Source organism: Astatotilapia calliptera, chromosome 9, assembly GCF_900246225.1.
Source record: "Astatotilapia calliptera chromosome 9, fAstCal1.2, whole genome shotgun sequence".
Lineage (NCBI taxonomy): Eukaryota > Metazoa > Chordata > Actinopteri > Cichliformes > Cichlidae > Astatotilapia > Astatotilapia calliptera.
Genome location: NC_039310.1, coordinates 26,170,317 through 26,194,289, shown reverse-complemented (window position 1 = coordinate 26,194,289; position 23,973 = coordinate 26,170,317). Strand labels below are relative to the sequence as shown.

General features: G+C 39.3%; 1 long non-coding RNA gene across 1 annotated transcript; it reads left to right on the top strand.

Moving 5' to 3' along the window:
• On the top strand, window positions 1–23,973 carry LOC113029681 (uncharacterized). The gene is made up of 6 exons (XR_003273468.1): window positions 1–32; window positions 2,284–2,453; window positions 19,362–19,511; window positions 21,961–22,008; window positions 22,367–22,471; window positions 23,866–23,973. It is a non-coding gene; the product is annotated as an uncharacterized LOC113029681 (long non-coding RNA).

Sequence of the window (23,973 nt, the reverse complement as noted above, 5' to 3'; positions counted from 1 at the left end):
GTCACTTTTTATGGAATCAAACTCATAGTAAGGTCAGTACTTCCACACTTTAAACGCTGCACGCTCATACTCTCTCCCGCACTGATATATTATCCATTGTTGATCTGCACACAGCTGCTGTCACCAACGTTGCACTTGCTTACGTCACTGTCATGAGACATTCTCGCAAAAAAAATCACGGTTTTAGTAACGCAGTAACGCAGCGTTCCTACGGGAAAGTAACGGTAATCTAATTACCGATTTTGCAATAGTAATCCCTTACTTTACTCGTTACTTGAAAAAAGTAATCAGATTACAGTAACGCGTTACAAGTAACGCGTTACTGCCCATCTCTGGTACTGACTACCTATAGTCTGATTTTCAGCTACATCAGAAGGTGTTGAATGAATTCAGATGAGGACTGTGGAGAGTTTTGCTCTCTCGCTTGAGTATATCAAAACTCCCAAAACAGTATCGACACATCTGATTTGCTCAGAGTGTAATGGTGGAGTCACACCAGTGATTTCTCCTCTTGTACAAGACTGAAAACATTGACTTTGTTGCAGTTCTGTTTTTGGTTAATTCATGTTCACAATTGCAAATTACAAGCAACTGGGTGACTGAACAAAAGGCACATGAAGTCACAGAGACCTTGTTTATTGAACTCCATTTGGCAACTTGCCATTACATAAAGTCAGAAAATTAAGCAGCAGTGGAAACAAGAGGAGGAAATCCGATTCTATTTCTGTAACCTACGCTAATTATGATAGACGTGGCAGCTCTGTTCACTGAAATTTCTTGTTTCGCAAAGTTAAGAAAAGCTTAATATGAAAATCCACTCAACCGTTACAGAAATAAACTGTGCAAAGGGTATCCCCGAATAGATACATATTGGACCTTTGTTGACTTCATAATTTCGAGTTTACTACTAAAGCAGGAAACAGAGTGCCCTTTATGCACAAAGCAGAAGAGTAAGAGTGTAGAGGTTATTGCCGGTAGACGGTTGGGTAGTGGGTGTCTTTTACACAAGAGTGATTTAAGAGCTCTACTGCAGCAAATGGTGCACAACCTGTTTCACAAATGAATCATAAATTGCCAATAGATTTGCAAGTTCTACAGTCCTCTTCTCTGCATATGCACAGGTCAAGAGCACAGTCTTTCTTTTGATGATTGTAAGTGTAAAATTATCATGAAGAAATATGAGATGCGCTGTTTCCTTATATGCAGCTTCCTTATATAGCTCATGTTCCATCGTAGCCTTAACACTTAACATTTGATCTTAGGGTAACATAAATGTTAAGTGTTTATGAACCTCAATGTTCAGCTCTACTGTGTGAAATATCTGTTGTTGCTCAACATTATCCAAAGGTTTTTCAGAATCTCACAATGTCTGCCCGACAACAAAAGCTTGTGATTTAGGCTGTTCATTTCCCCTCACAATAAAAATTTCCCAAACCAACCTTTCTACCTGAGAACACTGAGGTGTAAATTTGCCAGTGTTGATCTGTGATCATATTAATGTTTTCCAAGGTTACAAGAAAAAGCCATTTCAAACACAATTCTTGTAAAACTGTTTGAGTCAGAGCATTTGTCAGTATACACTTTCTACCATTTTGATAAAGTCAGTTTGAAAATCTTGCCAGAAAAAGGCGTGACCAGATCGGAGATTGCATCTAAACATGCTATGCCATATTTTAATCCTGTGCATGAAGCTCCTTTCTTTGCTCCTCACTAATTTGTGTAGAAAACATGTAATTTGCCTAAAGATGGAATTACATGCATGCTTCTCTCCGCATGTCTATACAAATGGACAACTGTAGATTACTCACATTTACCAAATTTCAGCAATGAGTTATGTTAGATTCAAGCTGGTGGCCGCCCAGAGAAGCACATTCCAGACATTACAGTGAATTTAAGACGGCAAATATTTGTTCTGTCACACTCATTTAAGGACATTTTTCTAGGCGTGTTAATGGTATCATGCATTAAACTATATACTGAGTGGTTAAAGGGATGGGCCCCTGACTGACAGGGTTAAAAAACTGTTTGCATGTTCCATTTAAAAACTTTGACTCATTATCTTAATTGCGATCTCAGTCTTTAATTAGCTACACACACACTGAGTCATTCAGGTGTGATCAATGCCCTCTTAATCTCCAACCATAAAATGAAAAGAAAATGAAATCAGTGTTTTGCTATCTTTAATTGGAACGTAATGTCAAAATTAATAACAATCAAGTCAATTAGCATTCGTCGTAGGCTGATGTGCACTGATTCCAGTCTCTAATATTACTGTGATTCCAGGTTAATTGTCATCATTACAGAAGGATTCAGTGGAGCATCGGAGAAATTAATGGAGTGAGCTGAGCAGACAAAATGGACTGGAAAACTCTAAATTTGTGGAGTCTAAAAAAAGAAAAGAAGACAGAGCAGAAGAGCAACCATCTCACCTCAGCAGGATCTCTGATTTAACTGTGAGTGAATGAGATCTTTCTTTCCCAGAAATAGCAAACCCACGCTTTTTTGGAGAACCCATCCAGTCAAGGAAATTACTCCCCTATTGGGAGGCAGAAGTATTATTTCAGACCCCCTACCCTACTTACTATACCCAGTTCGTGACAGCTTAATCCCCATATCCTTTGTTAAATCCTGTGAGACAAAGGCCTTTTATATACAGTATTCTTTTCTTTTTTCCCCCCTGAAGATTATAACTTTGAAACTGCACAGCAAAATAAATGTGCAGCTTTAGGGAGGAATGGATTGGGACAAGGTCATTTAAAGATCCTTGCTGGAGAAACACAGTGCCTTTCCGCAGACCCTATTAGGAAAATGATCTTATAGTGAGGAGAATGTTTCAGGCTGTGAATGTGAGGATTTTAGTTTGAGTCTGCCCTCGTACAGCTCGGAGAAATACTGTAGCGGGACTGGAATTGCAGGATCATCAATTAATGATTTACCGGGCTGTGGTTTCCCACCCCAGAGCCTGGTTTTGTAATCTGCAGTGAATAAATTTGTATAGGAAGGCTGCTAATGAGGACTAATAAAGATGTTAGCCATGGGCTGCAGTAGATGGACTGGCGTCCTATTTAAGAGTCACAGGAGTTGCCCTTTGGGCAGAGATGACCCATCTGAGACTGCAGGGTTGTTAGGGTGTTTACCTTAACATTTCTTTCTAAATATTAGATCTTAATTATCAGCGTAGCCATTTTGGATGATAATTTATCTAACAGCAAGCTTTCCTCTTTTGTGATTAAAGGTAAATTGCTTTTTACATGGGAACAGATCTCATGCCCTCCCACCCAGCGCTGTCTGCCCTGCCTCTCATTCAAAAGACATCATATTGTCATGACTAGAGAAAGCAGTATCTCAAGCAGTATAGTAATCAAGCAATCAAATCAGTAACAACATATTTTCAACTCAAGGTTTTTCTACAGCAGCCTGAAATAAAGTTAATGGGATTTAAATCTAAGCACACACAGCACCACTTTGGATGATAAAGATAGCGCTTGTTAGTGCCATCAGCTAACTTGCAAACATTGGATCACATCAGCATCCCAGCTGGCTCACAGGAACATGGTGGACAGTTGTGGAATTTGCAAAAGTTTGGTTTCTAATTTGTTTCTGACCTGTTTCCATACACACTCAAATCTGCAAACTGCAGATGGCTGTAGACAAGAGGAAAAGCGCTGTGATTGCACTCCAAAGCCACCACAAAAGCATTACAGAGGAAACAGTCAGAAGAAGTAAAAAGGCTGCTCTGAGATTCGTCTCCCCAACACTTGTCTTCAGGTTTACGCTCCGGTGGGTAGTCCATCACTGCCAAAACGCTCAACTTCTTTCCGTCTTGTCATTTCAAAGTAAGGTGTGATCTCATTGGATAAAAGAAAAATGAACCCCATTCTGCCAACTTTTTATCTTGAAGGTGAACGGCCTTGTTCTTGATTTGTGATGCACAAGCTGCACAAGCCTCTCCAAACTGCCTCCATTCGCTTCCCTTGTAAATGAATTCTATAGTAGTGGGTGTTGCTTGCCTGGTGAAAAGCCTGAAGAAGAGACACACAAGACTTAATGACATGCTTTTGGTATCGCAGCAGTTTAGACATGGCATAGCTCAACAAAGCCCAAAGCTAGCTGGAAATGTCCTAGGTGAGGTATTACACAGGAGGAGTGCACAGCCATATCGTTAAACTGCATTATGTGTGACCTGAGGAGAGAAGGTGAGATTATCTCAATGCTATTGTCTTACATTTGGAGTACAGCCGAGGGTTTAATCAAATCTTGGAGCAATCAATGCACCAGTTCCAATGGACACTTTCCTTGCCCTTGGAACCCAAGGAGTGTTCACGATACCACCGGCAAAAAGAGTCACTTCGGATACATCATCATGGAGAATGAGATTAACCTCCCATCCTCTACCCACTGGGATATCTAATGTCGCCGAGCTTATCTTCTAAGCATTCAATCAACCTTCATGAACCAAGTCTACAAACACCTTGCGGTCCTTTGTTTTTCTCTCTGTCTCCACAAAAAATGGTCCTTTTATTCAAGTTTCTAGTTTCTACAGCAAAAATTTTCATTGTTCGCAATGTTGTGTGTATGTACACTCTGCTGCACTTTTCATAAGTGATGACGTTAACCTGCTGTGCTGGTGGGAGTTTTTTATGTGTGCACGTGGCTGAATGAAAAAGAGAGAGACCAAGGGTGAATTAGAACTGGTGGCAGTCGAGCAGCATGGGCATGCACGCCACTTTGTTGTTGAAATATTAGGACACAAACCCCTGCGGTTGGACTGGACACTGTCCCAAATAGGCTCATCTATTATTAAGAGGTTTTCCCATTTCCCTGTTTTCTGCATTTGTGTTTCTGGACAACATATAAAGGAATGGGGACATTATGACTTATCTCACTGAATTTATGTGAAGATGAACTGATTTGATTTAGGATTAAAAGATAAAAAAACGAAGACAGCAAAATGACAACACAGCTTCACATGCACAAATGCACACGGTCAAATTGTTGACCAAAAGGTAAAGAGGAAAAAAAAACATGAGATTAGAAATGCATTATTTTAGAACATTTAACCCAGATTTTCCTGAAATGGAGCTGGGTGGAAACATGATCTTCCTATTTTCAACTACATCATTCCTATCCTCAGTAATCCTGCAAATCCACGGGCCTTGCCGTGTTCTCCCTGCACTCTGCTAAACTGTATGTACTATACGCCTGTGGCACTTCTTTGCAGATATTCTAAAAACAACAAATTGTTTATGAAGTGTAAAAAGTGTTAGTGGTCCCTGACCGAGCAGTCGTGTTGTTCTTCCAGCTGTAGGTGAAATCAGCTGGAACAAGTGTATCGAATTGCTTATTGTGGTTCAAGGTTTGTGCATCCGCAGAGCAGTCCTTTGGTGCCAGCATTACACACAAAAGTCTTCACGTCATAATACAAATTCCTGCAAGAGTTTCAGTCGAACGTGCAGAATCTGACTAGTGCCACCTTATCTATCCTCTACAGTCTCATTTCTAATTTCTTATTCAGCATTTGCATTTTACAAGTAGGTTTTGCTGATCTGCGTAACCTTTGGCACGGGGCTAGATCAGTAGCACTTGAAAAAGCGCCCTATGAATGCCTCTAAGCTGAAGTAACTGGGTGTGATAACTTTTGCCTGGCAGATAAACACAGGCAGAGTCATTCCTGCTTCCTATTTAGCATTACAATGAACTATGCTCTTGGGTGCCAATGTTCTTTTATGTGCCCTTACTCTCTTCGAGACCCTGTCCTTTTCCTCTTCTCACAACACAACAGTAATATGCTTTTTACCATTCTGTTGTTATGCACATGCTTATAAAAAGACACTGAAATACAGACAAAAGTTGGTATGAAAAAAACATCAAAGTATAGAATGAAAATGTGTTAAGAAGAATGCAATCTTTTTCTAAAAATCCACACTTGACTTGCTTACAATCATGGAGATTCATGCGGGTTTGTGGCCCTGAATATAAACACGCTCATTGTATTTTGAATGAGAAGTACAGCTGGATGACAGGAATATTGCAAAGATTAGACTTCAATCCCACTGGTAAAGTGGGTTAACTCAGCTTTTTACCCTCTGTGCAAGGAGAAGGTGACTTATTTCCTGAAACTCTGATTTACACTCCTCTATTGTTTATTCTGTATTAAAAGCAATGACTTACTGCTACTTTTTGTCTTATGAAAAAGCTTTTGTAGTGAGTCTTAGAAATGCACGCTCATAATAGATGTTCAAAAAAGTGATATTTCAAAAACAGCTTAATGGCATCATGGCTCTGTACTATAGTAAAACATCCTCATTTTTAAATGTGTCCTTGAGCAACAAATTGGACTCCTATACCTCTGGTTTTACTAGAAGGTAGACTGGATGGAAATGTAGGCTGAATACATAAACCACAGATTAATGTGACACCCAACTTCTCCCACACTCATGAGAAAATAAAAGCATACCTTCCATCTTGGGTCAGTAATATATGTGAATGCATATTTTAAATAGAATAATCCGGAAAGCAATTTTCATGCTGGCTCTCTGTCAGGTCAGCAGTTATCATTTTTTGCCCTTTCCTGTTGCAAGCATTGTTTCCCTAATCTAAAGGGATGAGGATTAAGGGTATTTTGTCAGCCAGCTATCCGTGTCCGACCGTCCTGAGGCTGTGAACTGCCATCACAAGTTCATTCTGTTTACCCTTGTCATCCACAGAAATATTAACCATTCACAACACTGTCCGACCAGACAGCTTCGGCTGTAAATATGTGGACAAATCCCACAACCGGCTTGCGTCACAGACTTAACTGACAGTCTAGTTGCTCCTTGATTTTTCACAATCCAGACACAAAAAGCAGACGTAGCCTTTTTCCTTAGCCTAATGTATGTTGCACAAAGTGGTGACCCACTTAAATCAAAAGTGTTTCATTTGAATACATCCATTTTCTTCCAGTTGTTGATGCAAACCAAGCATCAGAATGGGGGGAGAAAGAGGATTTAATTAACTTTGAAGGTGGCGTGTTTCTTGGTGTGAGTATTTCAAAACTTTCCATCACACACATTGGTTTACAGAGATTTCACAATTCACATGGGCTCACCAAAACTGGACAAGAGAATATTGGAAAAGCTTCGTCTGTTGTCTTGGTTTCGCCTGCGATATTTGGATGGTAGGTTCAGAACAATGTAAACAGCATGAAAGCATGGATTCATCCTTCCTTGTATCAATTGTTCATGCTGAGGGTGGTGGTGTAATGATCTGGGAAACATTTTCTTGGCACAGTTTGCTCCTCTTAGCACCAACTGAGCATTGTTTAAATGCCACAGTCTACTTGGGTATTGCGGCTGACTGTGTCCATTGCTTTATGACCACAGTGCACGCATCTTCTGATGGCAGCTTCCAGCAGGATAACAGACCGTGTCATAAGGCTCAAATCATCGCAACCTACTTTCTTGAACATGACAGTGAGTTCACTGTACACAAATGGCTTCCACAGTCAACAGCTCTCAATCAATAGAGCACCTTTGGGAGCTGGTGGAATGGGAAATTTGCATAACGAATGTGCAGCTTGGTGTTGGCTCTCTCTGTAGTATCAGAGTATCACTTCCTGTTCCTGTTACAGCCCACAGTGTTGTTTTTGTGTAGCTTATCTGCATAGCCAATTTAATTAAAAAAAGTATAGATAACGTCTTATTTCATCATATAATCTTCACATGCTTTATCCAAAGTACACCCTCTGTTGATTCAACAGCTAATTATACTCATTTTGCTTCTAAATTCCGATAAAACTGAGGTTGTTGCACTCTGCCCTAAAAATCTTAGAAATGTGGTTTCTAGCCAGATGCTTACTCTGGATGGCATTACCTTAGCCTCCAGTAACACTGTGAGGAATCTTGGAGTCATTTTTGACCAGGACCTTCAATGCACATATTAAGCAAAAATGTAGGACTGTATTTGCAGAATACTTCCAAAATTAGAAACATCCTGTCTCAGAGTGACAAACTAGTTCATGCATATTTCTCCTATATTGGCTTCTCATCTTCGGGTCCCTGTCAGAATTGAATCCAGAATTGAATTTAAAATCCTGCTCCTCACATTCAGGGTCTTGAATAATCAGGCCCAATATTATCTTAATGACCTTATAGTACCACATCACCTCAGATGCTCAGTGCTTTCAGCATTCAGTCCACTTTTCTATGGAAGCAGCTTCCAGTTTGTATTCAGGAGACAGACAGATTTCTCTTAAAACAGCTTTTTAACAAAGCTTAGTGGCACGGTTGGATCAGGTGACCCTGAATCCTTCCTTAGTTACGCTGCAGTACGTGTAGGCTGCTGGGGAATTCCTTTATGTGAGTGTTTCTTCTTCTTCTTCAATCGCCATTTTTAACTTACTATGTGTTTATAGACCTCTCTGCATTTAATTATTTGTTATTATTTTTATGTGTGGCTCTCTCCCACAGCATGTCTTTGTCCTGCCTTTATGCACTCACAGCAGATGGACACCCCTCACTGAGCATGGTTCTGCTCGAGTTTTCTTCCTGTTAAAAGGGAGTTTTTCCTTTCCACCTTCACCAAAGCTCTTGCTCATAGGAGGTTATATGATTGTTGTTTTCTTTGTATTATTGTAGTGTCTTTACCTTACAATATAAAGTGCATTGACGATACTGTTGTTGTGACTTGGCACTAAATAAAACTTGCTGACAAATCTCCAGCGACTGTGTGATGCTATCACCTCAAAATGGAAAAATAAAAGCCTGGTACTAGTGAGGTACAACTAATGACGTGTCCAGACCGTTATGTTAGACTACGTTAGCAGTCCTGAATTGGCCATGCATTTATCATATCATATGAAAATTAACTTAACACAAGTCATCATGACATCGTAACAGATTTTGTTCCAGAAGTAGTTCCACTTTGAAAAGAGTCTGTTGACACCTGCACGGATTCCTGGTGAGTTTAAAATAGGCCATGCGGATTTATGAGCAAACAAACTGAAACTGTAGCCTATAGTCTATCATCGTTTTAATTTATTATGTAGTAACTGTGGTTACTTTGATGAATAATAGAGAATATGCACGCTTGGAGATGTCAGTCATCCAGGAGCATCATGCTTGTTTTCGTGTTCTTAATTGTGTTTGTAAGTTAAACTAGGACAAATTCACCTTGATTTATTTTTCATTGCAATTTAATTGATCCAAACCTCAAATTACTGTGCAGGTTTAAGGAGCTTGACAAATTTCCCCGAAGGCTATTTTTATGTCTTGTCTATTTGATCCAATGAGGAGCTCTGCTTTGCGGGTAATGGTAAGAATCGTAAATTTGGTTGACTGTTCCATTTGGAATCCTTGCATGACAGTCTGGGAGCAATGTGTGCAATATAGTCCTTGTTTCCACTCTACTCTAGCTTGACTGAAACTCACAATGTGTAATGGGGTAAAATACAGTACTTGCATAACTGACTCAGGTTAAGATGATGTAATGAACACCTTACTTTGACAGTATAAAATGGATAGAATAGAACACAATAGAGCACAATAGGCATGTGAGCACGAGCTCAAATGTTTAGACAGAGATAACTGCAACTTATATGTTTTGGTAAATGGGCTGAATGTATATTGAGCTTTTCTACTCAGTTTGTGCACTCAAAGCATTTTCTTACTATAAGTCTCATTCACTAATTCATACTTGCCCAACACTCACCCCCACACATTCACATTCTAATGGAAGCATCTGGGGGAATTTAGAGTTTAGTATTTTGCCCAAGTATACCTCAGCATCAGACTAGAGTAGCCAGGGATGGAACCACCGACCTTTTGATTAGTAGACGACCTCCTGAGCCACAGCTGTCTAATAGCCATGATGTTTTTGTCAATAAACAATAAGCATTCATAAGGTGCGATGCACAAAGTCTGACTCAGACTCCTGCACCAGAAAATTTGGCAGGGACTTAATATTACAAACAGAGAAACACCTAAAACTATTGCTTAAGGCATAGGACACCTAAAGGCCAAGTTCAAAGTTCAATGTCCATGGATTAAAGGTTCGTTTATCAGTTTGTTTGTCAAACATCCCCAGACACTATGCCTCTCTTTTTCTTTACAGTATTATTATTATTTTTCTGTCCTGAACAGTAAAACATATTCATTCATCTAGCCAATAAAAGAGCATATGAGGCAACCAGCTAACCTTGCTCATTATATAAAACTCTCCTGGGCCATTAGCTCATGCTTTAATAGCTAGCAGAGCAATATCATGGGTCAGAGGTGTGCTGATTTTATGACTCACTGTCACTAAAAAACAGCCCCTTAAAGAGCAGATTTACCAAAGGAAATTTAAAAATGTCCTAATAAAACTAATTTGTGCACTAAGGTGTAAGGAGGGAAAAATATTTAGTTTTTTTTTGCAATTTAATTCTTTGAATTTGAGATTAGAAAAAGAAAGCAAAGTAAGCGGATAAGCAAAAGAAAATAGATGCATGGGTTTTATATATCTTTCTGTGTTTGAATTTAAAAGAACTCTTCTTTTTTGGAAAAAAAGAGGATAAAAAACTCTTACTGTGCTATAGCTCTCACTCTCACTTCCTACACGCAACAGATAACCCCCTTCTGCGGTGGTGGAAATCACTACCTAAAGTACAAGTAGACGAGGCAGAATGTGAGAGGGTAGGCACACCAAAAGGGTAAATTACAACACTTTATCCTGTGATGCACTGAACAACAGATTGATTGATGGGCTTCAACTATGTGTTAAAGTCACCAAAGGTGTATTTCTCTTCTAGACAGAGCAACATAATGCTGCCTGCTGTGCTCCTGCCTGCATGGAGTACTGCTCTTAATGCACTGTAATAAAACCCTGACTTTACAGGCTGCATAGAGAACGCTATGTTTGGAGTGTTGTAGGTGTTGCATTTTCCCCAGTAAAATCTTTTAAGCAAATTTTGACTTATAAACCTGTGCAAATGTTGTGGTTATAAACTATGCATATATGCATAGTGTTTGCTCCTAAGGTTGGGCTTTGTTTGCACAGAATAAATGTACTGTGCTCGGAAAATTTGTTTTTCAGTGTGTGCTGATCTGGAGTAAAAGACACAACCATCAATGCAGCAAAGATTAACAATGCTGTTTCATGGGCAGTTAACCTCGAAAAGCCACTCAAGCACCATAACATGTCACACTCCAGTGCCCACAGCCTCCGCACACATGTGTCATTGTTTTGGATTAGCCGAAGTCCAGGTTTTAGGTATGTGCCGAGCCGGGGCAGGTAGAATGCAGCTGTTGATTTATCAAGCTGCTGGCTGATTTATGAAGTTTGTCAGAGAGCTGCCAAAATCAGAGCTGCTCTCATGAAAGCTTGAAAAGTGTATTCATTATACATTAAAACATTATCCATTGCAATCTCACTGTGAGGCGTGGAAGCAACATCAAGTGGCGGATGACATTAGAATGATGGAAAGGTGTGGGAATTAAAGAAACGCGATAAATGAATTATAAGGTGATCTGATTAACAAAAATAAAAATAAAGAAAAACATTAGAACAGGTCTTTATGTGGAAATAACAAAAATATCTTCAGTGACACACGAGTTATAAATAAACCAAAGCAAACATCAAAACTAAACAGATCAAACTACAATTCATAACTGTTTTTATTTTTTATGCATTTGTCCGCATAGTCCCAACCTCTTTTTTCAAATGCATGACAATTTGTCTTTAAAATGAGTTGTTTTAAAGTGAACAAAAACAGCATCAAGGGGGAAATAATATTATATATAAGTTTTTATTTGCACATTTCGAAACAGTTAAAAATGACTGCGTGGGTGCCGTGCACATGCACTCTATCACCCTGACGAATGGCATGAAATTTTCCCCAATCTAAATGTGTTTACATAACTGATGAGAACAAATACTCCTCAAAAGAAGACTTAACCTCGCTCCAGCTCTGCAATTGACTTCTCACATCTCAGCAGTGAAGAGATCTCCTCTGTAATGAACTGGGCCAGGAAGCAAAGTAGACGTACTGTGACCTCAACAATGAGTTGGCTGTTGCCCTCGGAGAATCTGAGTGTGCTTGATTGCACCTGGGAACAATTAAAGGCAATAAGGTTAACTACGCCTGACCTCTTACCTTTTCAGTTCAGGGTCAGTGACGGATGAGTTGTTGGTCATGTGACGGTGAAACTGTTTTCCTGCTTTGTTTAGCATGTGTTACATGTATGAACAATGAATGATGCGTGTTTTAAGTTAGAGATGGAACAGAGTGTAATCAAGTGTTTCCAATAACAAAGGTTTATTTGTGGAATTTGAAATGGGGGTATGGTCATTAAGAACATGGCTCACTCTGTTCTGGCATGAGCATCCATTAAAAACAGAGCTTTGTACATTTTTGTACAGTGTTGGCTTGAAGCGGCAGATTGTTAACGGGAGAGTGCCTGTGAAAACATTTGTGCACTTGTCTGTGGCTCTAGTGGGAGCTCTCAAAAGTCTGAGAAAATAATACTGGTGATATCATAGAGGTTCTAATTTTGATGGAAAGTCTGTATTACGGCGGGCACAGAGTTTGACAAGACCTAACAAAAGGATTGTGTAAAGTGCAAAAGCCAGAGTCTTTGGAGCGCTCCACTTCTCCCGTATTGATTTGAACCATTGTGTTTTATTTTTTATGTGCCTGACAAGTCTCCCAACCTTATATAAGTGCAAATAAAAAGCTGTAATACGAAAACAACCTGCATTCTTTTCAAGGTCATAAATGTATGTAAATGTAGATGTGTCAAGGACTAATCAAACAAACAAAAAACTTTCTTTCACTTAAATGCAAAGCAATCAAAGTACCAGGGCTGCTTAGATTTACATGCAATTTTTTCACATATCTTTGTCTTTTTGATAAATACTGCATGTACATATTTACTAAAAAGAAAACTCTTATATTTCTTGTACTTTTATTCCAGATGTTCACTTTAATGCTGTTTTAGGACGGTATTTACACTAAATTATTTTTAAAAAGCATTTTCTCTGCATTAAACACTTTGAAATAATACCTTTGGTACCTTTGGACGATGGGGATCAACTGGGGACTTTCTGTTTGGATGTTCTGTTTCTGTTTCCAATATTCTCCTGCAGACCCAGGACATGTATGTTATGTTAACTGGTGATTTTAAATTAGCTGTAGGTGTCTAGGCAGTAATGGATATCTGCTTTTCCTTTACAACCTGTGCAGAGTCTACCCTGCCTCTTGTCCTCTCAGCTGGGACAGGCTCCAGCACCCTCTCCTGTAACTCTGCTTGGATAAGCAACAAACCAAAAAACGTCAGGTGTGCAGACTTGTTTTCCACCTCTCTGTAGTTTTGACAAAAAACGTGGTCAAAGACTCGCAGTCCAATTCACTGCTCCATGTTAAGCTTAACGCCTCACGGTATTAAAAAATAATTTTAAATAAACACAGGAGGCGTGTTCAAATGGACTCTTTGCAAACAAACAAAAACCCCACATAATTTGAATTTGGTCCACCTCTCATTGCGTCTCCATGTGCATGACACAGGGCTTCAAGTGCAGCTGCTATTTTTACAATGTTCCATGCAAGTCAAAGTCTCGTGTTTGAACTGGTCCTGTCAAAACAGCTACTCCATAACCTGGAGAGGACAAAGTCCCAGGGAGCTAAATCTGGCTAGTGCAGTGTGTGATGAGTTAAGACTGCACTGGTATGGTCCACTAAGTAATGCATTTTTAATACACTGTGTACTGGAAGACAATGGCATGCACCAGTTCAGGGTGCTTTGGCTAAATGTTCTCCCTCAGATCCCTCTGGATGTTACAGTATAACTTCAAACATAGTCTGACTATGGGGAGATGAATTCATGCACTACTCAGCCAATACCAAAAAGAAATATGGTCATGGTCATGTCCCTGACCTGGTGCAAGAGAGTTGGGTACAGACAATTTAGATTTGCTCATTAGTTTTACATTTTTATCCAGGTTCTGTTTTGCAACAACAAAACATGCAGAAAAGATATAATATACTCCATGTTTACAACCAGTGCATAAAAGGTTGCGCCATTACCAATCAAGTTCAGAACCACTGCAGTGCAATTTATATTAAAGTAATTATTATTCCCTTACCCATTCAGTAACCAGTAGCAATGCCCTCTTCGCTTTCATGTTGAATTCCCAACCTGCCGTTGCACAGGAAAAGATTTTGTAATACCTTCAGCCAATCTAGCTTTCAATTAAAAACGCAGCGAACGTTAATGAAGGAACTGATCTCTGGACGAGGACTGAGTAGACTTCTTGTGTCAGTATATGTATATTACCTTGTAATTCTACCTTGTGTTTAACTTTTAATTAAAAATGTATTGTAGATACAGTGTAATATGAGGCATCTGTTACATCTCTTTATTTTCCTGTTTATTCTCTTCTGCATTGTACAGAGAGGTCATCAGAGACTTTGCTGTCAGTCTCTTAGCATCAGATCTCTGTCATAACATGTCTCTGGCATTCGACGCAGCAGCCAAATTCACAGATGAAACACTCCTTTGATCAGCGAGTCCTTTGAGTGTGCTCTTTAAATCTCCGCTGCCACTGTGGGCATTCAGGGGACATCAGCAGCAATGCCACAACACTACCATTGTGCTAAAGCATCTTCCTCTATAAAACTCACTGAGAGCATACGAAAACATGAAGCCGAGCGATCAAACAGCATTCCTTTAATGCTTGCTGTGCTCAAATCATCTTAAATAATGTTGAACATGTGCGTAACGCTGCCTTGTCCAACATCACTTTTGAAATGCTGCAGTATGGTAATGCATTTCTTCGCCTGCTCCCACCGCTTGTATTTTTCATAGAGTTCCCATAGTGGGACATAGTGTAACTTTTAATTCCCGTCAACATATTCTCTTTTAGTAGAGGACTTCCTGCATCATTTCTTAAACTTAAATAGAGCACTACAGTGAAAACCAAGAGGCTGTTCACATCTCGGGTAGCTAGGATATAAAATATTTTTATATACTGTAAGTTTCACGGTTTATTTTTAGCTCTTTTAACACAGTTTTCCATCAATGACTATTATCCAATATGCACTCGATGCTACTATCAAGTGGTATATAGTGTGAATGGGTATAATGAAGGAATTATTTATGATATTGTACTCTTTATGCAGCCTTTCACAAAAAGCTCATTCCTGTTCTTGTAAAATGTGTCAGCAATAGCAATCTTTACAGCTCAATATATAGTAAAGTCGTGAGACTCACACGTGAGGTTGAACGTGGCGATATTAACAGGATCAAAGGATACATTCTTCTTGTTTCATCACAATTCAAGCATCAGTACTGGAATGTTTATATCTTTTATCAACTGCAAAGAGTCAATCATTTTTCAGGTGTAATAAGGAGTAGGAAGGAAAGTGCAGATAATCAGTTTTACCAGTTTTCTTTAATGTGTAAGTACTGACAAAACATGTATCCAAAACAATGTGATTATCTTCTATATGTAAGCACCATCCATCCAAGGCGATGCTAAAATACCTACCCCACCACCCTGCCTCTCACCAAGGGCGGATCCAGACTGAGACGGAGTCCAACCCTGGTATAGGAGACTGGTGAGCCCGACTATATCTAACCAGTACCTCTCAGTGTCAAACACTAGCTCAGGCTCTTTTCCCACCAGAGAGGTGACGTTTCATGTCCCAATCTTGCTAGTTTGTTAACTGAGGGTTGGTCCGCCATAGCCTGGCCACCGCCTAGCACACACTGCACCCAACTTCTACAGAACCTCCTGTGGGCGGTAGGCCGACAGGAGGGTGGGCCCATGTCCCCTCTCTGGGGCCGGATCCCATGGACTAAGGCCCTCAGACACCGGGGCCCCAGTAACCCTAGCTTTTTTTGAAAATATGTGTAATTAAAGTTTAGAGTCACAAAATGTTGCACAACAGAAAAGAATAAAATAAATAAGAACATTTAGTGTCACAATAGTTAATAGAAAATCACAATAAGATACAATAAAACAAACAGGTAGTTAAATCTGCTTGTTAGCTTCAGATGTACTTTGTCAGAGTTGCACCTTGTGTAGACACAGCACATTAGCATGCTAACTGTTACTTACGTCCTATCAGAGGCATGTTATTTTTTAAAATTATTATCATATCTAAATAAATGCTTGTGATTTAAATTTACAGTGTGTATCTAAGAACGTTAATGTCCTGTGTCACTGACTGACTAGAAAACAGGTAATTGGAGATTCACCAAACCCCTTACAACCCATGGGAAGATACTAATCTCTATGAACTCATGGCAAACAGCACCTACATAGCAAAGATTATTAAAAGTCTAATTATGCATATCAAACACCACAGACGGGACAATTAGAAGAGGGAAGCTCCAGGCTGCCTGGGACAGATGGTTTGTCCATTAAAGGAAACTACAGACATATGTATTAGTAACACTTAGCTCAGTATTCTTGAGCTTTTGTGTCTTATTTTTGTTGCAGTTTACTACAGTAGGTAAGTGTTTTTGAACAAATGTTATTTTAATGGAAAAGATATTCCACATTAAAGCTGCGCATAGATAAAGAAAGCTGTTGGCAAATATGCCGGATTTCAGTTATAAAATTACAGATTTTCTGTGGTAATGAATAATAACACACACACACACACACACACACACACACACACACACACACACACACACACACACACACACACACACACAATTAAAAAAATACTAAAACACAAGGTACATAAACCAATATAGGTTTTTTTAATGGTCACTTCACTTACAGCCTTGTGAAAAACAAAGTACAACCCTCTGTTTCAGTAACATAGAACCACCTTTGGCAGTAATAAATGTAAGAAACAGTTTTCTGTACAACTTCAGCAGGTTTATATTCATATGCTAGTTCATTGAGGTTTGCAAGCATTATTTAAATACAACTCTTTTACCCCACATTTCAATCAGGTTGAGACTTGGACTTTGAATGGGCCACTGCAACACCTTGATTCCTTTATTATCAGCCATTCTTTTGTAGATTTGCTGCTGTGCTTGTAATCATTGTCCTGTTGCATGACCCGGTTTCAGCCAAGCTTTAGCTGTTGGACAGATGGCCTCGCATTTGACTGTAGCATACTTTTGTATACAGAGGAGTTCATGCTCCAGTCAGTGCCTCCGCTATAAAGCTTGACAGTTGGCATGAGGTGTTTGTGCTAATACGCTGTGTTTGGTTTTCTCCAAACGTGGCACTGTGCATTATTACTGTCTGTCCAAAGGACATTATTCCAGAAGTCTTTTGATTTGTTGTTCAGATAAGCGATGTTGTTTTTAGAAAGAGACTTTTTCCTGGCAACACATCATATGTGTTCAGTTTTTTTCTACTTGTGCGTTCCTGAACTGAAATGTAAGTCTTTATTTTGTTTGTTTGATTTTTTTTCCAGTTACTTAGTATTGCACAGCCTGACTTTGGGATGAATTTGTTAGGATGTCCACTCCTGGGAGGATTCTGGTTGTGATAACCATACCTGACTGCTTCAGATCTGCAAACTGGAAGAGAAATTTCACTGCTAGTGATAAGATAACGCTAACTGTCACAAAAACAACAGAGGTGCTTTATGTACGTTTAAGATTTCAAAGTCAAAGTTTAGTTCAGATTACAATGAAGTAGTTCAAGATCATAGATGGCAAACATGTTTTTCACAGGTCACAACACCAAAGAAAGAAAAACAAAAAACAATCCTCGTGATAACGCCTTATTGCAATCACATCATAACTAAAACACAATAAAAATAATATTATCTTAATTTTTTTAAATCACAATTCAGGCACGCGTGTGTGTGTGTGTGTGTGTGTGTGTGTGTGTGTGTGTGTGTGTGTGTGTGTGTGTGTGTGTGTGTGTGTGTGTGTGTGTGTGTGTGTGTGTGTGTGTGTGTGTGTGTGTGTGTGTGTGTGTGTGTGTGAGAAAGATGTGAAGAGAGGTGAATGTGAAGTTAAATTGCAAACCATGTCGAGACCAGAAACAACTACCCACTGCTACAAACATGACATCACATTTCTCCACACACTTGCAAAGGCAGCATGCTAACACTGAATGCGGACCCCAACTAAGCAGCAACAGCTTGATTTTCAGCAGGTAACAAAAGCAGAGATGAGCAGGCCTGTAGCAGAATCAAACAGACATATACAGAACAAAACAGAGTGACGCATAAACAAGGATTATTTATTGAAATAAAAATGTTATACATAAACTTAAGACATTAAACTGGTCATGAAAAATACAAAAATGTACACGGAAAACACTGAATTTTAGCTCTGCTGGTTAGCTTTAACATTTCAATGTAAACATAAATAGGTATGTAGGCAATGGGTGTAGTTATGCATGTCCATCTGAAAGTATGATAAAAACATAAACAGAGGGTTTGGAATTTGAGATTCCCGAATGAATGTGCATATATGCTGTGTTCAAACTGGGGTCTGCACTACACATCTTTTCATTTATTTATATTTTTGAGATCCACACACAATACTACAGATGGCTGTAGTCATTTTTGGCTTTCACTTATCCTGTCTGTATAGTAACATCTCATCTCACTGCACCACTGATCCAGTTCGTAGCTTATTGTTCTCCCTTTTTTTTCTTATTCAAATGGTAGTTCACCAACACCTGTACAAGCATCTGGAAGTAGTTGCTTAAGTTTTTTGTTGTGTTAAAATGATTCATAATCAAAATTAGGAGTACACCTACTAAATTTTGGTAAACACAGAAAAGCCTTTGGTGAGTGCCGTCACAAGCATATATTGTAGTTTTATAATAGCAACTGGCAACACATTGCCAGTTGCCATTTATTAAACACACACAATAGCTGCATTTAACACTCTTGTCAGGTATGAAGTGACAGAATAACACAGCCCTGGAAATGTCTGGTAAAGAAGCAAAAGATGCACTGCTCTGCTAGGTTAGCAAGACAGACCGATCAGAGAGAGATGAAGTGCAAGCTACACTCCAACTTAATGTTACTGTTATCTGATGAAATCAAACTCGGAGGAGAAAGAACACTTGTCTCTTCTTGTTCCTGCAACTGATTTTCATGTGTGTGTGTGTTTCGTTTTAAAGCAGTTATATAGTCCCACTTCATCTTGAAGTATTTATACCTGATTTGACACAAAGGAGACAGGCCCCTACACAACTTTCCTTGTGATAATATGGGGTTGTCTGTGAAGTTTAATATTATATTGTTTGGATAACTGATCCTATAAACATTAACTATCACCAGAGTTTATACTCTTGTTTTTGTGTCTTTGCAAATGGCTATGTTTAGTTCACTGTTCAGACTGTATAGACTATGATAATTACTTAATTTGAAGCTAAGTGTTTGTTTTTTTTTGTCTTTCCTCATGCAGGTACACTGTACAGGGTTATGAAATTAATCATACCGGATGGACAGACAGATCAATAGAAGAGCAGGCCAAGACTCCTTAGTGAGGAGTTGCATAGATAACACTCTGACTTGTATGGGATAACTGACTCACCTGGCTGCCGGGATATCGCATGTAAGCTCTGAAGAAAACGTTTCACATTCTGCACCCGTACCCAAGTCCATGTTGGCACCCGCACAAGGCCACGGCACAAGGACCACTTTCACATTCAGCAGTTTGCTCCTCCTGTGACTACTTAGCACTACACATTCTCAGCACATAAAGTAACGACAGCACGGTGAAATGACAACTGTGTTTGCATGTGGATGTGTACACACAGCCGCACACAAACCTCCCTTTTCTCCCTCTATCACTCTCTTTCTTACACATACATCAATACAAAGCACAAAAACACACAGACAGTGAGATACTCAGAGATGCACAGAAGGGGGGTGGGGGGGTTTACCATAGAGACTTGGACTCATTGATCTTCTCAGGAGGGGGTTAGTGGAGATCAATCTCCCTGCACAACAGTGACCCCTGGTGGAGGACTAAAGTTCCCCTAACAACCAAGACAAACGTCTTAGCAGCTCCTTCCGCGTCCCCCGTTATTAATAAATAAATAAATAAGGCAACATCTCAAATTCCAAAATAATCTTTTCATGATGCATGATGTAAAAACTCTTAGTCGGACTGAAATTGCCATTTCACTTTTTAAATTGCGAGAGTGAATAATGAGCAGAGTACAGAGGGATTTTATTGACACGCAAGGTGAGAGAGGTAGTAAATTCAAATAAGATGTATCTGGTTTTCCATCATCTCTGTACACATTTGCACACAAAGAACTGCAGTCTGGATGACAGAACTGGGCAGAGGGAGGCAAAGGCTGCCCCCATGCAGTGCTCAGTGCATGTGGAAATCATTTTTCTCTCCATGCACCTCCCACACCATTTTTCCATATACCACAGTTAAGACAAAGCACACCACTACTCATTCCAATTATGCACCAGATACAGTAGGAACAGCTGCAAGACTGTTTCTGACAAGAATAGGTAATGAGCGATTTATTTCAGATTCATGGGACAAAAAAGGGGTACTTTATTTGTTTCAGAAAAAAATGGTAGAGCTGACATTTATGGATTAGAGCCAGCAAGCAGTTCATTAATCAAACAAAGACACAACTTATTGCATAATATCTAGTTGGATTGGTCTAAAATAAATGTACTGTGCATAAAATGTAAATTTAATTCATTGTTTCGTTCATTGCCATTTGGTCTGACAGTGTTGATTCAACAATCTAAATGTTATATACAAGTAAATATGCACAATTGTTTCAATATCTTTAGTTTTCTTCTTCTATTAATAGGAACCCACTGATCATGACTGTGCCTACCTATTCTTGTGCCAGTATTTCTTTCATCACATTGCCCTCTCTGTTGTGCAAAGATTTATGTGGACCTTATACCACTAAATGTATAATGCATGAGCTTGGACTTATAAATATATCAATAAATAAAATGTAACCTGCCATCTTCTGTAATGTGTGAATTTAACTGCTGACTGGGACTTCTTGGTGAGCTTGAGCATAACAAAAATATATTTTATTGGAATGCACCTAGGGCACTAAATAATGTTTTTAACTGAAATATTGTCATACAAAATTGAGCTATATGTGCTCAATGCGCTTCCACTGCTGAGAGAGTGCTTTTCCCCTCAGCATTTTTCTCCATCACAATATCCAAATGTTCCCGAATGCCACCACGTGATAAAAACAATAATTCACTCTATTTTTCGCTAATGGTTCAAATCATTCTAATTACTACTTCATGACTATTAATTAAAATCATCATACAGTACCCAATAGTACTGAATTACTAACTTTAATATAGTAACACAATATGACCTTTTGTCCTTATACTCACAGTGTGGATAAAGATTATTGCGTGCTCTATGCGAAGTCGTTCATAGTGTGGCGCAGATTCAAAGTAGCTCTAACTGACAAGAACCATGCTGTCATTAAAAAGATGTGTTGAATACTGTTTAGTCTTTACTTCACAGAACAAAGGCGCTTGACTGTTGATATGATTTGGCAATAAATTATGTTAAGCACTTTTAAGAACAGTAGTGAGGCATAGGTGCTCTGTTTTTTCTGTAGCATGTTGAATGTACTGTTTTGTTTCTGTAAAGTAAAAACTGATATGAGTGCAGCACAGTGATTAAAACAGAATTTGTTTTCATAATGTTGTTTCCTACTCGAGTCAAGCAAATATTTGCTCAGGATGTTTGGGTGAAAGTCAACGATTTATGGTTATTTATGTTTTTTTGGTTGTTTATTTTTGAAGAGGTTTACGTGTAAAAGATGGAACTAACTCCATCGAAATTTTGCAGAGTGCATCTTGGTTTATCGTACACGTCACATATGTTTTCAATTGAGTTAGTTTCAGAGTAGGAAAAGCGTTTTTAATCTGAGACAAATACCCTAAATAGTGAGTTTGTAATAACGTTAACAGTGATGAGAGGATCAAACAAACTGAAATGAATTGATGGCTCGTTATAACATTGCTTTGTTTACTATAACAAACAGGAGGAAACAGAAAAGACACGCTTCCCTCAGCAGTTGAGGTAAATAAAGGTCAGTGAGATGAAATAAAGTTCATGTCGATAAAACAACATTGTTCCCAGACTTCTCTTCACTTGTAAATGTGGACACCAGCAGAGATTTTAAAGTTTATGTATTTATTTATTTCCATGTTATTCAGTGCAACAATTAATGTCATTCATCAGTCATCAGTGAACACTTTAGAAATCAGTTTGAAATCTTTGATCGCTCAGCTTGCCTTTATTGGCTCTCCCCCCATGAAACACCCTTCAGCGATGATTGGATTTCAGCTGGATTACACCAAATGTTAATATTTTATTTCCTCACTTCGAGAAAAAACAATGGAAGAGGATCGTATGCCCTCTGTCAACTCTACACCTACATTTTCTAGATCTTGGAGGGTGTCTGTGTCCACTACAGGGTCAGAGGGTCAGAGCTGTAGGAGCCAAAGGTCTGCATACTGTGAGACTCATACTGTGAGAGCTTCCAGGATCAGGTAATATTTGCAGACTGTCATGGTCCTGGGCCATGTGGGCCCAGTATTCTTAGTTTTCATGTATTTTTGTATTTTGTTCTTTATTTAGGCCATGCTTCCTGGGTTGATCTGTTACGTTGTTCCTTATGTGTTTTCCCTTCGTGACTCTTACCCCCTGTGTGCCCCTCTGTGTATTTATGAGCCCTCGTCTCTCTTTGTGCTTTATTCTATGTTTTCCCCAGCCCGTTATGTCTGCGTTCTCCCCGTGCTCTCTCTCCTCCTGTTTGAACCTCTGTGTACTTCCTGTTTTACTTTGCCCATCTCCCATCAGTGTTACGTCCACTCCTGCCGTGTCTTGTTATGATTATCAGTGTCACCTGTGTTCCCCGTGTGCATCCACTTCCCCTGATCTTCCCTCATGTGTATTTAGTCTCTGGGTTTCGTACAGTCTGTGTCGCGTCGTCTGTGTTCCCACCCTCCGTGTTTCCATGCCCGGTCTATTATATTCCAAGTCATAGCCTTACCTTAGTTTATTCCCAGTTTAGGTTTCTGTTTAGTTATTGCTCTTGTGCTGCCCTTATTCTGGTTTGCTTCTGTTGTATTCATCAGCCACAATAAAAGGCTCGCTTTTGTTTAAGTCCACTTCCTTATCACTCGTGTCTGCACCTGAGTCCTCCACGCACTTTCCGGACCGTGACACAAAAGTCTGTGTCACGGTCCGCTGTGACGGACCGTGACACAGACTTTTGGTAAACTCTCATTACCTCCCTTTTAGAAATGCTGCCCAGAATATAAAACTTAAAATTATGTGACACTGGTAATTAAAGTGTCCAATAGCAGCAGAGGGAACGTTAAACCTCACATATTATACAATTGATTATAAACAAGTAAGAGCAACATATGGTGTTGACATTACTTATTCCAGAGACTGGGTTCACATCTTATATCCATTTGTGGTTCGGTAAAGGCAGCAGGGAAATACTGGAAAATGTTTTTTGTAAAAGATGCTGGTTCAATTACGTGATAAAGTTTGCTCTGCACTAATTTCAGCAAGGTTGCTGAAGTCCCTCCTGTTCACTTCTGTGATAGCTGGATCACCTCCAGTGTGTCAAACTATAATTTGATTATTTTTTCAGGAAAGCCAGAAAGCCCCCCAAAAAACATTCATTCTCAATGTAGCTTAGGAGATGAATTCTTGATCCACAACCCACTGAAAGTCAGAAAAAACAAAAAAGTACTGTGTATGATCCTGGTGTTGCCCTTGACACACTGCTTTCAGGTTTGGACGCTGCAGACCTTTCAGCTGAAAACTGCTTGTTCACAGCCAGAGATCCAGCTCTAATCACCAGTGATGGCTCTCCATGAAAAATCTGTGTCACTTTAAAAACAAAATTGGGTGTTGGCTTTCTTCGCAGATTTGATGTTTGTCAGGAGAGGAAGGTACAAACAGCTGCTGCTGGAAGCTGTCCAGACATCTCCAGAGAGACAACCTTGAGAGGGAGAGCTGGCCAAATTTCAATCAG